The sequence below is a fragment of the Tupaia chinensis genome, unplaced genomic scaffold (genome assembly GCF_000334495.1).
Source record: "Tupaia chinensis unplaced genomic scaffold, TupChi_1.0 Scaffold142808_1, whole genome shotgun sequence".
NCBI classification, from domain to species: domain Eukaryota; kingdom Metazoa; phylum Chordata; class Mammalia; order Scandentia; family Tupaiidae; genus Tupaia; species Tupaia belangeri.
Genome location: NW_006202654.1, coordinates 991,261 through 1,008,148, shown reverse-complemented (window position 1 = coordinate 1,008,148; position 16,888 = coordinate 991,261). Strand labels below are relative to the sequence as shown.

General features: G+C 38.2%; 1 pseudogene; it reads left to right on the top strand.

The window, feature by feature from the left end:
* The window catches only part of LOC114005158 (translocon-associated protein subunit alpha-like), a 38,283-nt pseudogene extending 22,221 nt beyond the window's left edge, over positions 1-16,062 (top strand).
* Positions 16,063-16,888: the final 826 nt, after the last annotated feature.

The following is a 16,888-nucleotide window of genomic DNA, read 5'->3' as shown; positions in this document are numbered from 1 at the left end:
AAAAAAAAAAAAAAAAAAGACATAAAAAAAACTAATAAGCATATGAAAGAATGTGCAATACCATTAGTCATTGAGGAAATGCAAATCAAGACCACAATGAGATATGACTAAATACATACTAAAATAGTTACAATAAAAAAGGAGATTGTAGTGAGTGTCCGTGAGGATTTGAAGAAATCATAACCCCTAGGGACCAGCAGGTGGCATGGTGGCTAAGGCGCTGGGTGCTCCCACATGGCTGACCATGGTTCAAGTCCTGGATCTGGTGGCTTGCTCTCTCACCTTCTCTTTCTCTTTCTGTGTATCTCTCTAGTCAAATTAAAAATGAATGAATGAATAAATAAAATTAAATAAATAATTTTAAAAAAGAAATCATAACCCCTAAATACTGCTAGTGTAGATGTAAAATTCTATAGCCACTTGGTAGAACAGGTTGACAGGGGTTTTTTTGTTTTGTTTTGTTTTGTTTTTAATTTTTGCCAAAGGGCATGTGTGCTCACCAAAGAAAGAGAGCAAGGGAGTGAGATAAAGTGGAAAGCACCTCCTATGGGGAATGGCCAAGCTGTAATCCTTTTCCATCTCTCCCTCCTTTTGGGATTTTGGGAATGCAAACACACACATACATCCAGCGTATCTTTCAAGTCGCAGGGTCTGGGACTTGAACCACACAGTCCAGCCATGTGGGATCCAACTGCCTTAACAATCATGCTATTGGCTGTCTCTGGTTTGGCCGTTGCTTTAAAAATTAAACATAGGGACCAGCAGTTAGTGTAGTGGCTATGTCACTGGACTCTCACATAGTCGACCGTGGTTCACGTCCCGGACCCGGTGGCTTAAAACTCATGCCGGATGTGTGTGCATATGTGCCCAAGATCCCAAGAGGAGAATGAAGGAGAAGGGATTGTGGCGTGGCCATCCCCCTGGGGGGTGATTTCTCACTTTCTGTCTCTGTCTTTCTGGCGAGTGCACATGCCCTATAGCAAAAACCTCTAAAAAAAAAATTAAACATAAACTTGTTATACAAACCAGCAAGTGTACTCCTAGGAATCTACTCAAAAGAAATGAAAACATATTTCTACACAAATGTTTGAATGTGAATGTTTACAGTAGCATTATTCATCATAAGCAAAAAGTGAAAATAATCTAAATGTCCATCACCTGTTGACTCCATAAACAAAATGCAACATATCCATTCCGTGTATTTTGGATCATTGGAAAAGTCATGATGCATTTTTACATAGGAAAACAAAAAAAAAAAGTCATGACTATTCTGACAACCCGATATTATTCAGCAATAAAAATAAACTGATACATTCTACAACACGAATGAACCTTAAAAACATTGAGCTAAATACCAGAAGCCAGATGCAAGACTATAAATTGCATGATTCCATTTATATGAGATTTTCAAAAGGCAAATCTGTAGATATAGCAAGCAGATCAGTGGTTGCCTGGGCCTCATAGGGTAGGGGTGGGGCATACTGACTATAAATAAGATCAAAGGAAATTTGAGGGGCATGGGAAAATTCTAAATTAAGATTGAGGTGATAGTTACATAACTAAATTCACAAAGAAAAAATCTAGACCAATTAAATATAAAATCTTTATTTTATGAATAAGATAATTGCCTTTCTTAGACTATAAAAATATGCATCTTTTATCTATATCTCATATTTGAACTCTGACATTGCTTTCTAATTTTTCATGGTAAAGGTCCTGTTTCCCATGGGCTGAAGAGCACCTTAGAATATAGGTCAAGTACCTGTGCTAGATTCTTGATGATTTAATTTGAACTGAATTTATTTCATTTAAAATCATACGAATAAGGTTGGTGAGACTGAGTCGTTCTCTCGATCAGATCTCACATAGTGGTTTTCCACTCATTAAATACTCAGCTTGTACTGCTGTAATTCCCCAAACATATACAAAAAGTACTCATATCCAGGAGGAATCAAACATAGACTATAGGATACAGCAAAACAAAAACTACAAACTATACTCTCACTGTGGATTAATATTCACCTGTGCTTCTCATCATTGGCAGTACATAAAAGGAGGGGACACATGGGGTGAGATCTGAGATTTCTCCAAGTCCTAACATAAATCATGACTTCCTAGTATTTCTGACTATAATTAGTCATTTCTTCCCACTATCGCCTATTTCTGTAGTAGTTGAGCACGAATCTATTTTTGTGATCCTATTTTTTTACCATATCCTTAGGAAAAAAAGAGTTTTCGGATCAAAGGTAAAAGAAATGTAAACTCTCACCTTTTAGAAAAACTGAATCCAAAATGATTTTCTCCAACATCAACCTAAATATTTGAGACTCCTAACTTGAAAAATTCACCAATAGTATATTTTTTAATTGATTTTTTATTGACATTTAATCACTGTACAACTTTACAGTGTACAACATGGTTTTCACAGAATGAATAAGGTGCTTATTAGTCAAGTGAAAGCCATTACCATATACACTAGGAGCAGGGAATAGCAGTATTTTAAAAGATGAAAAAGAAATGAACTGAAATACAACTCTTTTGTCAGTTTAAAAATGGACTGAAATATAAATGAAAATCTAATTCATACCCAGTAATATAATTCATAGATAGAAATGTAAATTCAGTTCAGCACAGCTATGGACAGTTAGAGTGCTTACAATCTGCCCAGAGATGCTGTAAGGGAAGTGATTTGTTATTTTAAGAAGTAAATTTAAATATTGTTGGGCTCTTTTTGATATTTCTCAGTATTAGAGAGTGAATAGGACAATGGGAGAACGGAAAAGTGATTCACACTGGGAAATGGAATGGGAGGAAATCGTTGAAAAAAAAAAAAATGTAGATATTGGGGACCAGCAAATGGTGCAATGGTTAGGTCGCTGGACTCACACATGGCCGACCACAGTTTGAGTCTCAGACGCAGAGGCTTGAAACTCAAACCAAGCGTGTATGTGTGGGTGCCCAAGATCCTGAGAAGAGAATGGAGAAGGGACTGCAATATGGCCATCCCCTCAGGGGGTGATTTCTTGCTTTCTTTCTGTGTGTCTCTCTGTCTCTCCCACAAGCACACACGCCCTATGGCAAAAATCTCTCTTAAAAAGTAAAAAAGATATAGATATTGACTTGTGCCTTTGTACTTTAAAAAAAAATGCGAGAGACCATTTGTGTGCACTAGAGAGAGAGAAAGAGAGAATAAGGGAGAAAACACCATCCAATGGGACATGCCCACACTGCAATCCCTTCTCCTCTATTTCTCCATTCCATCATGATTTGGGGCATGTACATGTGCACATGTACACACCCACACACATATCAGTATATTTTTCAAGCCACTGGGGCTGGAACTTGAACTGTACTCTTAGCCATGTGGGATCCAGCTTCCTCAACCACTAGGCCAGTCCCATGACTATGTACTTTTTTTAGGTCAGATATTTTCATCATGAACATATATTTATTTTATATTTCAAAAGCTAATAATTATTCAAAACCAAAATAGACCTATTAAATATCCTCTTATGCATTTCCTTTTACAAGAAGAGGGAAGTATAACAATAGTGAACATTAAAAAGAAAAAGTAAAAACTTTGCCATCAAAAAGATTTAGATTGAAATTACATAGCACCCCAGGCATATATCTGTCTTAATATTTAACCGGAACATAACAGGTTTATCAGTCTGTTTCCTCCCTAAACAACTCTGTAGCTTGTTTTATGTTTCATTTATCATTTTCTTTTGTGTCTTGCACATTGACTGATATGTAATGGTTGTTCCATAAATATTCATTAAACTGAACTAAACTATTAAAGACCTCTTTCAACTTCCATCTTTGTAATCTTTGATGAATCAGCTTCCTTACATTCAAACCAGGAGTGGTAATTACTACCTCACAGAGTTGAGTAAATTACACATGTATAGAAAGCACTTACCAGGATGCCTGGCACATAGTAGTCTTCACTCACCCTCACCTCTAATTTTTTTCTTTTTAGAGAGAGATTTTTGTTATAGGGCATGTGCACTCACTGAAGAGACAGAAAGAGAGAAAGTGAGAAATCACCCTGCAGGGAGGATTGCCACACCGCAATCCCTTTTCCTCCAGTCTACTCTCAGGATTTTGGGTACACACACACACACACACATATACCCGGAGTGAGTTTCAAGCCTCTGGATCCAGAACTTGAACTGCAGTCAGCCAGGTGGGAGTCCAGCGACGACGTAACCATTATGTAACCATTACCATTACAACCCATTATCATTCCCATAATTTTAAATTAAGTCTCTTCCCGAAGAGAAATAGTAATAATTTGCACAAGGTAAAAAAATCACCAGTCTTTATCAGACGTTTAAATACCACTTAGAAAGCAGCAAAGATGGGCCAGGAAAAACTTAAGCATTATAATGTGTTTCAGAGGTCCAAAGACCATGCATACATTCAGTGATTTGCTAGAAGGACTCACAGAACTCAGAAGCAATTGTACTCATGGTTACTTTATTACAACAATCACCAAGGGGAGGAGATATCAGGAGGAGTCTGGAAGACTCCATGCAAAGTTTTCCTACATGCTCTCCTGCATACCAGAAAGGAATGCATTCTTTGCTCTAGCAATGAGATGTAGCAACAAGAATGCAGTGTTTTTGCACAGGGAGGCTTGCTCGAGACTCACAGTCCATATTTTTATTAGATCTTTCTTTTTCTTTTTTCTTTTTTTTTGGAGAGGTTTTTGCTATAGGGCGCGTGTGCTTGCCAGACAGAGAGAGACAGAGAAAGCGAGAAATCAGCCCCCAGGGGGGATGGCCATGCCGCAACCCCTTCTCCTCCATTCTCCCCTTGGGATCTTGGGCACACACGCACACGCACCTGGCGTGAGTTTTAAGCCACCGGGTCCAGGACATGAACCACGGTCGACTACATGGGAGTCCAGCAACATAGCCATTATGCTAACTGCTGGTCCCTATTTTTATTGGATCTTTGTCAGGTAGGCACAATGCCTAATACAACTACCAAAATTCCAGATTCTCAAAAGGAAACTGGTGTTTAGTGCCCTAGCTGGGCAAAAAAACTGCTCACTTAGAGAAACTGGTGTTTAGTGCCCTAGCTGGGCAAAACAACTGCTTACTTTGAAAATATTTCGAAAGCAAAGTTCCCAGATACTATCAAGAGTCACCCTTGAAAGAGCATCTTTCTTCTTTTTAGGTTTTTGCTGTAAGGTGTGTGCATTCACCAGAGAGAGAAAAGGAGAAACAGTGAGAAGGAAAGTGAGAACTCATCCCCTCAGGGGGATGGCCACACTGCAATCCCTTCTTCTCCATTCTCTTCCCAAGATTTTAGGCATGCATGCACACACGCCTTGTGTGATTTTCAAGCCACCAGAACTGGGACAAGAACCATAGTCATGCATGTGGGAGTCCAGCTCCTTAACCATCACACCATCTGCTGGCCCTGAAAGAGCATCTTTTAGAGCTAGCAGCATCAGGCCTGCTATGCCAACTCTTTACTGACCAGCATGGCAAATGATATACTTGAGGGCAGAAGTTACAAGAAATAAGAGGAAGAAGAACTGGGGAAACCAGAGAAAGGACAAAATGATCGAAAGTTAAAGAGAGGAAATGAAGTAAAGGGAAGGCAAGAAAAGAAGACAGGAAGAAAGATGAAGAAAGGCAGAATAAAAACATAATCACCTGACTGACCCAACCTGGCTTCTTACTTAAGACTACCCGATCCTATGGTACACTTGGTCAGTACTACTCCTCCCAATACCCCCACCTCACACTATACTTCCTATGATACCACATTGTACATACCTATTTTTTTTACCACCTCTATTTATATTATTTATATTCATATCTGTCACCTTAGTCCTCCTGCCTTAGTGCTATCTGGCTGCTTTGCTGAGAAGAGAGAAGGAAGAGGGAAGGAAAGCCCAACAGTGGTCAAATTAAATAGGAAATGGCATTTAAGCTAGAAGAAACAAGATGGTAGTAACAGGCTCCTAGAGCCCCTCTGAACTTTCTGAGTGTACTTTTAAATTACAATGACCTCCTTGACTTTTAAGAGGTCATTGGTTATTTCTTTCATTTAAATACCTAAGAGCAAGTTTTTTTTAAAAAGCTGAAAGATGCTAGGGTTTTATTCTTCCTTTTTCTTGACTTCCCAAGTTCGTAAAAAGGAAAAGAAGATAAAGGAGCTATTTCTTGCCTTTTACTCTTGTAATTGAAAAATATAACAGATCTTTTTCTCCTTTTCTCACATTTCATATTTTAAAAATTGCCGTCAGACTAAGGCTTTGCCAAGTTTCAAACTCAAGCAAAATTTCACCAAGAAAACTAAAAGATGTGTAAAAAGCAGATGGATTATAGGTAAATCATACAGCCTATGCATATCTTATGGTTTTTTTAAATAAGTTCATTCCTATTGTGATAAACATATTAGTTATAATTATATTTATGTATTGAAATACATAACCCTTCATCATTCTATTTCATCATCAGTAAGGTTTCACTTTTGGAAAAATACACACGTACTCATCTGAATAAGAACAGACACCCTAGATAAGAGAAGAAATCTGTAAAAACACGATAGCTTTCCATCTTCAGTTACTTGAAAGTCTATCACATGAAAAGTGGAGAAGATATTTTCACAACTCTAGAGAATGGAGGTTGACCAAATAATTATAGAACAATTTTCATCAGATACATTAAGCTCACTTAAAGAAAAGCCTATATCAATTAAATCTTCCTAAAAACAAAATGGATGTCTTATGTAGTGCTATGGTTTGAATATATTCACTCTTCACTCTCAAATTCATGTGTTGAAATTTGGTTATGATATCATTAAGAGGATGGAAACTTAATCTATGAGAGTAAGGGATAAAGCCTTTGGGAGGTGATTAGAATTTGATAAGGTTAAGGTTATCAGGATGGAGCCCTTATGATTGAATGCCCGTGGCTTTCTAAGAAGCAGAAGAAAAACCAGAGCTGATATACAGACAGACACAAGCTCTCACATGTGAGGCTCTATGCCACACAGGGACTTTTCACGGAGTCTCCACCAACAAAATCCTCACCAAATATTCTTGACCTTGGACCTCCAAAACCATGAGCGAAATAAACCTTTTTTTTTTTTTATAAATTACACAATCTGTGATATGGGATTATTAAACAACAGAGAATGGACTAAATTGTGCAGTAATTGTTGAGTCAAGGGCATTTTCACCAAGAAAGTTCAAAATTGGAATCCTGGTATTACTGAGACTCTGAAAAATTATTGGAGAGCCACTGAAAGTACTGGACAAATGAATGAACATAAAGATTCCTACAGAGTTCAAAGACAAATATCATCTATCAGGAATGAATTGCGGAACCTAGGAAAACTTTACTGACATGGATAGATTCCAAAAGCCTTCTTGATATGGGTCAAGTTGCCAAATATAACTGAAGAGGCCTGAAGTTAAAGTTTAGCACAAACACAGAATGGAGTTCTCTCCATCCAGTTTGAAAGGGACAGATCCAGGAGACTAAAGAGTCAGCCAAGAGAGATGTACTAGTCAGGTTAGGCTAGGCCACATGGAAGTAAGAAATTATCCCTAAAGTCTCAGTGGCTTAACACTTATTCAAGATGTATATTCCAGTGCAGATGGAGTTCTGTTACACACAGTTGTTCTGGGGCCCAAGCTCACAGAAGCTGGGCTCAGCTGTCCCATCTAGGTCACAGGGTACTCCAAGGTCTCTGAATATATGAAACAGGCACAGTGGTAACACACTGTTCAACAAACGCTGAATCCACATGGAAGATCATGGATTCAGTTCCCTGGTCAATCTGTACATGAGTCCTTTATCCTGACTAGCTGGGAAGGCTGTAGGGCAGGAGGATCATGGTGTGACAGACATCCTGTTGAGGGTTCTAATCTCTGTCTCTCTCATGAAAGAAATAAGCTTAAATTATAAATACATAAACGGACAACTCTGGTGGGAATGTTGACAGTGGGAACAACTATGTGCATGCAGGGACAAAGGATATATAAGACTTCTCTGTACTCTGATAAATTTTTGCTATGAACCTAAAATGATTCTGAAACGTTGTTTCTTAATTATAAAAAAAGCAGCTGTGGATGCTCCTCTTCAGTAAGAAATTAGAAAAGACCTATTTAATTGGTGAGAGTAAAACAGATCATCCCTAAAGTTCCTTCCGGCCCCAAGGTCTCCTGTTTTCTATGTTCTATTCAGTATCAGGAAACCACTGACTCCTAGGGCAGGAAGGGATTTTAAAGATCATCTGATGGGTGAATTTCCTTTATAGCACAACTTATGACATCATCATCTAGTGGATGCTGGATGATCTTCAGAGAATGAAAATTTGGTGCCTCTTTAATTAACTCTTTCAATACCTCATTGAATCACTTTGTCTAGAATCATCCTTGCACTGAGACATGTATTCCCCATAGTTTCTGCCCATTTTGTATATCCATAAGAATGAGAAGGACAGTAGTGTTTAAAGCAAATCTGATATTTTTTTCAACAGTGAATTCCACCAGTAACTGTGAAGCCCTTGCCAGAGAGGTGAGCACTGGAAGAAAATAAGGCAAAGATCTGCAACAACCTGACAGAACCAGAGAGGACAGCAAGCTGAGCTTAGAATTGATCTTGAGGTCCTGGACAAAGGCAGGGGCTCTGTTTAAGTACCGGTGAGATCATCATGGTGTAGGGCCACAGGCAGGTTCGGGCTAAGGGCATATTCATTTGTTTGTGCTAGGATCATCTTTTTGATGGCTGTTGAGTTTATTTCAACTAAATGTTCCTAAGTCATGCCTTTCCCAATAAGTTCTTTAAACTGTTTGCAGACAGAAAGATCTAAGGAGCTCACAACCGGATTTTAAAAATATAAATGAACTTTCCCAACTCAAACAGATATTTCTCAGTCTTTATTTCACTTGGCATTCCTTCAACATCAAATACTGCTAATATTGTTTTCCTTTACACTTTCCCTCCCCTTGTTTTGACTTCTTTTATCCGTTGTCCATTTTCTCTCAATGGAGTCTCTCCTGTCCTTCTAATAACTATGATTTCCCAAAGCCTAATCCTTAGCCTTGTTATATTATATAAAACATCCTCTGCTGGGTAATCTATCCACTTCCATAGCTGTACTATACTCATGGGTTCACTAATTCCAAGTGTGTATCTCTCTTCAGAGCCTCTTTCCTGAGCTCCAGACTTGTCTTTACCTGAGCAGGCTACAGATACCAAGAAATATCAATGAGCTCACAATGGGTATCCATTGTTCTCTTCCCTGCTCATGCATTTCCAATTGGCACCATATTTACCCAGTCTCCAAAGCTGGGAGACCAGGGGTCTTCTTCCAGTCTTATAACTCCAGGAACCTCCATAATCTATGCATGAAATCCCATTTACTCTACTCCCAGGGAATTCAAATATTTCTCTTCCTTCCATGCTCATTACTAATGACATGGCTCCTCATTTCTCATTTGGACCACTACAATATTCTTCTCTAACTTTTCAATTTTTTTATTATAATATGTTATAGTTTGGGTGCAATGTTTTTGTTCTGTTTTGCTTTGTTTTGTTTTGTTTTAATGTGCTGTAGGGTATGTGCACTTGCTGGACAGAGACAGAGAAACAGAAAAGTGAGAAATCATGCCCTCCCCCCACCCCAGGGTGATGACCATGCTGCAATACCTTCTCCTCTATTCTCCTCTTGGGATTTTGGGCATGTACACATGCCCAGCATGTTTTTCAAGATGCTAGGTCTGGGACTCAAAGCAAGCAATCAGTCATGTGGGATCCAGCCATCTCAACCACTATGCCACTGGCTGGTCCTAGTTTAAGTGCTTTAATAATGAAAAACTTTCTTGACTGAATCTTACCATGTCTCAGGCTGTTTCACCACAAGCCATTAACTAAAACTATCACTGTTTTTTGTTTGTTTTAATTTTTTTAAAAATTTGTTTATACATTCAATCACATTATTTAGCTTACAAAGTAAACATTTCAATATGTGAACATTTCTCCCCAGTCCAGTTGATCAAAATATCTTCAACAGATAATACCACACCTCCCTGTCAATTCTCTGCCTCCTTATCCCTCCTCCAAATGTCCTTCCCCAGGTCCCACTCCTCCACACACACCACATCTGGCATTCACACCCATCTCTTGTATTTTTACATCCTTTAGTCAATTATTTTCAGTCATAGAATGCAGACACTCAGTATATATTAAGTGGGGACATACAATGTCTCTCCTTCATAGCCTGGCTTGCTACACTCAGCAGTAAATCTTCCATATTCTTCCACTTTCTGTCAAAAGCCAGGGTTTTGTTGTTTTTTTTATGACTGAATAGTATTCCATAGAGTATATGTACCACGGTTTTTCAATCCATTCATCCGTACGGGAGCATCTGGGTTGGTTCCATGTCTTAGCAATCATGAATAGTGCCGCAATAAGCATTGATGTGCAAGCACTTTTCCAATGAAGAATTCTTCTGTCCTTTAGGTAGATACTGAGGAGTGGGATTGCTGGATCATATGGTAGTTCTATTTATAGATTTTTGAGGAATCTCCAAATTGTTCTCCACAGTGGCTGGACCAATTTATATTCCCACCAGCAGTGTAAGAGTTCCCCTTTCACCACACCTCGCCAAACCTTACCATTTTCTTTTTTAATTTTAGACATTCTGACAGGGGGTAGGTGGTATCTCATTGTTGTTTTGATCTGCATTTCCCTTACAATGAGAGATGTTGGGCATTAAAACTATCACTGGTTTTTGATCAAATAATAGTTGCCTCAATATCTCCAGATCATATGCTTTATACCATGTCTTAGTTTATCAAATCATGTTTCTTTTAAATTTTTACAATTATAGATAAAAATTTAACCCACTTACCTTATCCTCAAATTTCCAGCCACCATTCTTCCCCAAATTCTTTATGTACCCAAATATAAGGCAAGGGTTTTCCTCAAAATTATCCCATCAGAAAAAAAGTCTGGGACCAGACCATGGTGTGGTGGTTAAAGCAGCTGAGTCCCACATGGCCAACTGTGCAGTTCAAATCTCAGGCTGAAAAACATGCCAGGTGCATGTGGGTACATGCCCAAAATACCAAGAGGAAAATGGAGGATAAGGAATTGTAACATGGTCATCTACCCTGGGGGGTGTTTTCTCGCTTTCTCTCTCTCTCCATGTGTGTCTGTGTGTCTGTTTCTTTCTCTCTTCCCCAGCAAGCACACAGCCCCTATAGCAAACTTAAAAATAAATAAATAAAATCCTTATTAAGGCTTTCATTTTAAAGCAGTCTTTCAATTACTTAATTTTGAACAACAAATTACTATTTGGGGAAGACACATTAACCTGAACTGACCTCAATCAAAGCTAGATTTGGAAGCTTATGGAGGTCCCCTGACACAATGGGGGAAGGTAAATAAATTTAACACAGATTGAGTCATTATTTCTGGAGAAATGACTTCAAACTGCAGTTCTGGATGCCACTGCACACAAGCCTTTTTAAAAATCAAGTTATTAAAATACATTAAATATCTGGGTGCCCCATAAAAATAAAAATGTACACATGAAATTCTTAGTTGTGGAGCTCATTACGAATTAATGGGTATATGTTCATCAGTATAAAATTTCTAATGGCAGCATCACATTCTGATTCAAAAAGTGCTGCAGTCAAACAACTTAGTGGGAGTGAATAAGGTATTGTGCTTTTAAGTGGCTCTAGATGAAGGAGAAATGAATGTCAATGTACATGTGCAGCACTTGAAAAAAACTGCATCATGAAATATGAGTGAGAAGAGCAATTTTGTATAATGTTATAGTTTATGTACCATGTGGTTTAAAATATGCATATATAACTAAAGTTTAAGTAACAATATTATAAGTAGACATTAGCCTATTTCAGTTCTTTCTCTAAATACTATATATTCAAGTTGAAAAAAATAAAAGTTGCTTTCTATCTTCTTATTTAACTTCTATTCAGGGTCCACTTATATTGAAATGTATATTCTAATTACATCTCCAGATCAAGACTTCTATGAGTCAGTGCTGCTATGAAAGACATTTATTTATTTAGAAAAGGAGGGCACGCCTAACAGTGTCTTCACTCCACAACCTACCTGTAGTCTTAGCCAACCCAGATCATAAAAATACACATGCACACCCAGCACACTCAGGGAGGTCTCAGAATGCAAACCAGTACCTTTTCCATCTGGATCCAGTTGTGTTACTACTGCATCACCACTGGCCCAAGGAGCAGCATTCTTAAGCATTCTGACTACACTTCTTTTTCTCTGTTTTGTGATCTGACCATAGACAGTATCTCTTGGCTCTTCATTATAAAAGGGAAGGTAGTAATATTCTCTCCTTTCCCTCCACTTTCCCTTCTCAGTTCCTACTAGCCTGAATAGTAGGATTGTCTGTAATTTGTCCAGTAAGGGTCACAAACTGTTGGCCCCTAAATGAAAGATGACATAGATCTGTTTTGTTTTATTTTATTTAAACCAAAATTTATAAATTAGTTTCCTTGCATTTTAAACAGAGATAATTGATTTGTAACAGAGGTACTATTTTCTTAATATTTCTACTGAGCTTTCTACTCTTTTACCTTATCATTGACATGACCTTCACCCTAAAATGCTCTGTCATCCATTTGTCTAGAAAGAGACCAGAATTCATTACAGAGGAAATATGAAGAGAAAGTCCAAGGAAATATACATCTTCTAATCTTCAAAAATAGGCTTAAGGGAATCAGCAGTTAGCATAATGGCTATGTCACTGGACTGCCACGTAGTCGACCGCGGTTCGTATCCCGGACACAGTGGCTTAAAACTCATGCCGGGCCTGTGTGCATGCGTGCCCAAGATCCTGAGAGGAGAATGGAGGAGAAGGGATTGCGGCTTGACCATCCCCCCTGGGGGGTGATTTCTCACTTTCTGTCTCTCTGTCTCTCTATGTCTGGCGAGCACATGCGCCCTATAGTGAAAACCTCTCAAAAAAAAAATAAATAAATAGGCTTAAGAAACAGGACAATAATTCTCCAATACTAGCTATTTTCTTGAGTGAGGATTTTCTAGATTACTTTATGCCCCTCTTAAACTTTCCAAGGGCCAAATTTCAAGGACCTAGCCTCATAGATTTCTACTACAGTCTAATAATGATCAGTCCTTTCATCTCTGTCAGCTGTTTATATACTATGGCAGTTGAAGGACACAGTAGGGTGACTGTACAGCCTAGTTTGACCTGTGTAGTCCCAGTTGCATTAGTCTATGCATCTCATACAGCTAATGCCTCCTTTCACTCTCAAATATCTTCCAAATTGGATGACATATTTTATGGTCATCCTAGTTATAATACAAGCTAAAAAAAAATCAATCCTTGATAGTTAATTTTATGGGTCAACCTGACTTGGTGATGGGGTACCCAAATATTTGGTTAAACATTATTCTGGGTGTTTCTGTGAGAGTGTTTTTGAAGAGCTTTACATTTAAATATGCAGACTGAGTAAAGTGGATTACCTACTTTAATGTGGCTGAGCCTCATCCAATTGGTTGAAGGCCGGACTAGAACAGCAAGGTTAAACTTCCCCCAAGTAAGAGTGAATCTCTTCAGCCTAACTCCCTTCAAACTGGGACAAAAGTTTTTTTCCTGTTTTCAGATTCAAACTGAAACATCAGCTCTTCCTGATCTTGAGACTGCTGGTTTTCAGACTAGACCTTACACCATCCGATATTCTGGATTTCCAATTTGCCAACTCACCTGACAGATCTTGGAACTTTTCAGCCTCCCTAATGGCATGAGCCAATTCCTTATAATAAATACTGATATATCTTTATCTATCTATCTATCTATCTACCTACCTACCTACCTACCTACTTCCTATTGATTCTGTCTCTCTAGAGAACCCTAACACCCTGATTCACAACTAATAACCTTGTTGTGAGCAGAAGTAAAAGTTATTACAAGTGAGTTGTGTCCTTCACAATGGCAGACTTTTATTTGCTTGTGATTTAAACAAACACATATTAGCAGTCACAATCAATGGGTAAAGTACAGGTTCTGGCATGAGAGTCACAACTAGAGTCAAACTAAAAACCCATTTCCAGTGGTTTAAAATATGCATATATAACTAAAGTTTAAGTAACAATATTATAAGTAGACATTAGCCTATTTCAGTTCTTTCTCTAAATACTATATATTCAAGTTGAAAAAAATAAAAGTTGCTTTCTACCTTCTTATTTAACTTCTATTCAGGGTCCACTTATATTGAAATGTATATTCTAATTACATCTCCAGATCAAGACTTCTATGAGTCAGTGCTGCTATGAAAGACATTTATTTATTTAGAAAAGGAGGGCACGCCTAACAGTGTCTTCACTCCACAACCTACCTGTAGTCTTAGCCAACCCAGATCATAAAAATACACATGCACACCCAGCACACTCAGGGAGGTCTCAGAATGCAAACCAGTACCTTTTCCATCTGGATCCAGTTGTGTTACTACTGTATCACCACTGGCCCAAGGAGCAGCATTCTTAAGCATTCTGACTACACTTCTTTTTTTCTGTTTTGTGATCTGACCATAGACAGTATCTCTTGGCTCTTCATTATAAAAGGGAAGGTAGTAATATTCTCTCCTTTCCCTCCACTTTCCCTTCTCAGTTCCTACTAGCCTGAATAGTAGGATTGTCTGTAATTTGTCCAGTAAGGGTCACAAACTGTTGGCCCCTAAATGAAAGATGACATAGATCTGTTTTGTTTTATTTTATTTAAACCAAAATTTATAAATTAGTTTCCTTGCATTTTAAACAGAGATAATTGATTTGTAACAGAGGTACTATTTTCTTAATATTTCTACTGAGCTTTCTACTCTTTTACCTTATCATTGACATGACCTTCACCCTAAAATGCTCTGTCATCCATTTGTCTAGAAAGAGACCAGAATTCATTACAGAGGAAATATGAAGAGAAAGTCCAAGGAAATATACATCTTCTAATCTTCAAAAATAGGCTTAAGGGAATCAGCAGTTAGCATAATGGCTATGTCACTGGACTGCCACGTAGTCGACCGCGGTTCGTATCCCGGACACAGTGGCTTAAAACTCATGCCGGGCCTGTGTGCATGCGTGCCCAAGATCCTGAGAGGAGAATGGAGGAGAAGGGATTGCGGCTTGACCATCCCCCCTGGGGGGTGATTTCTCACTTTCTGTCTCTCTGTCTCTCTATGTCTGGCGAGCACATGCGCCCTATAGTGAAAACCTCTCAAAAAAAAAATAAATAAATAGGCTTAAGAAACAGGACAATAATTCTCCAATACTAGCTATTTTCTTGAGTGAGGATTTTCTAGATTACTTTATGCCCCTCTTAAACTTTCCAAGGGCCAAATTTCAAGGACCTAGCCTCATAGATTTCTACTACAGTCTAATAATGATCAGTCCTTTCATCTCTGTCAGCTGTTTATATACTATGGCAGTTGAAGGACACAGTAGGGGGACTGTACAGCCTAGTTTGACCTGTGAGTTGCATTAGTCTATGCATCTCATACAGCTAATGCCTCCTTTCACTCTCAAATATCTTCCAAATTGGATGACATATTTTATGGTCATCCTAGTTATAATACAAGCTAAAAAAAAATCAATCCTTGATAGTTAATTTTATGGGTCAACCTGACTTGGTGATGGGGTACCCAAATATTTGGTTAAACATTATTCTGGGTGTTTCTGTGAGAGTGTTTTTGAAGAGCTTTACATTTAAATATGCAGACTGAGTAAAGTGGATTACCTACTTTAATGTGGCTGAGCCTCATCCAATTGGTTGAAGGCTGGACTAGAACAGCAAGGTTAAACTTCCCCCAAGTAAGAGTGAATCTCTTCAGCCTAACTCCCTTCAAACTGGGACAAAAGTTTTTTTCCTGTTTTCAGATTCAAACTGAAACATCAGCTCTTCCTGATCTTGAGACTGCTGGTTTTCAGACTAGACCTTACACCATCCGATATTCTGGATTTCCAATTTGCCAACTCACCTGACAGATCTTGGAACTTTTCAGCCTCCCTAATGGCATGAGCCAATTCCTTATAATAAATACTGATATATCTTTATCTATCTATCTATCTATCTACCTACCTACCTACCTACCTACTTCCTATTGATTCTGTCTCTCTAGAGAACCCTAACACCCTGATTCACAACTAATAACCTTGTTGTGAGCAGAAGTAAAAGTTATTACAAGTGAGTTGTGTCCTTCACAATGGCAGACTTTTATTTGCTTGTGATTTAAACAAACACATATCAGCAGTCACAATCAATGGGTAAAGTACAGGTTCTGGCATGAGAGTCACAACTAGAGTCAAACTAAAAACCCATTTCCACCCACATGTACAGATATTAGGATTTAGCTTATATTCAGCTAGTAACTAATATAAATCCTAATGATCATGTGCATATTTCTATATAACTACATATTTACACGTCATCTTATATAATATTAAACATAAGACACACAATACAGTCAACTGGAGGAGAGAGAAGAAAAAAGAGGCTAATGAACCAAGTCCTAAGATTCAAGAATTCATGGTCCTATGACAATGACTGGGCTTGATGCTGTCCCCCATCTGGTTGCACTGTCTCAAGGTGGCTCTTAGGATGATGCTGTAATGCAAGGATTTCAGTATGGAAGACACTCTGAGAGTGAATGCACCGTACTGATAGTGTAGGCAAGCCTTGGTCTGTGCATTGTCTTTTTCATCTCTTCAAAAGAACAAGCTCTATTGCTTATCGAAGGTTACCATATGTGATTCATTTGCATGTTGAGTAAACAAATGCATTCACAAGAGTAGGAGGTCAAGTCACTCTTATAAACAAGTTAATTCAAAACAAGTTTCAAATATAG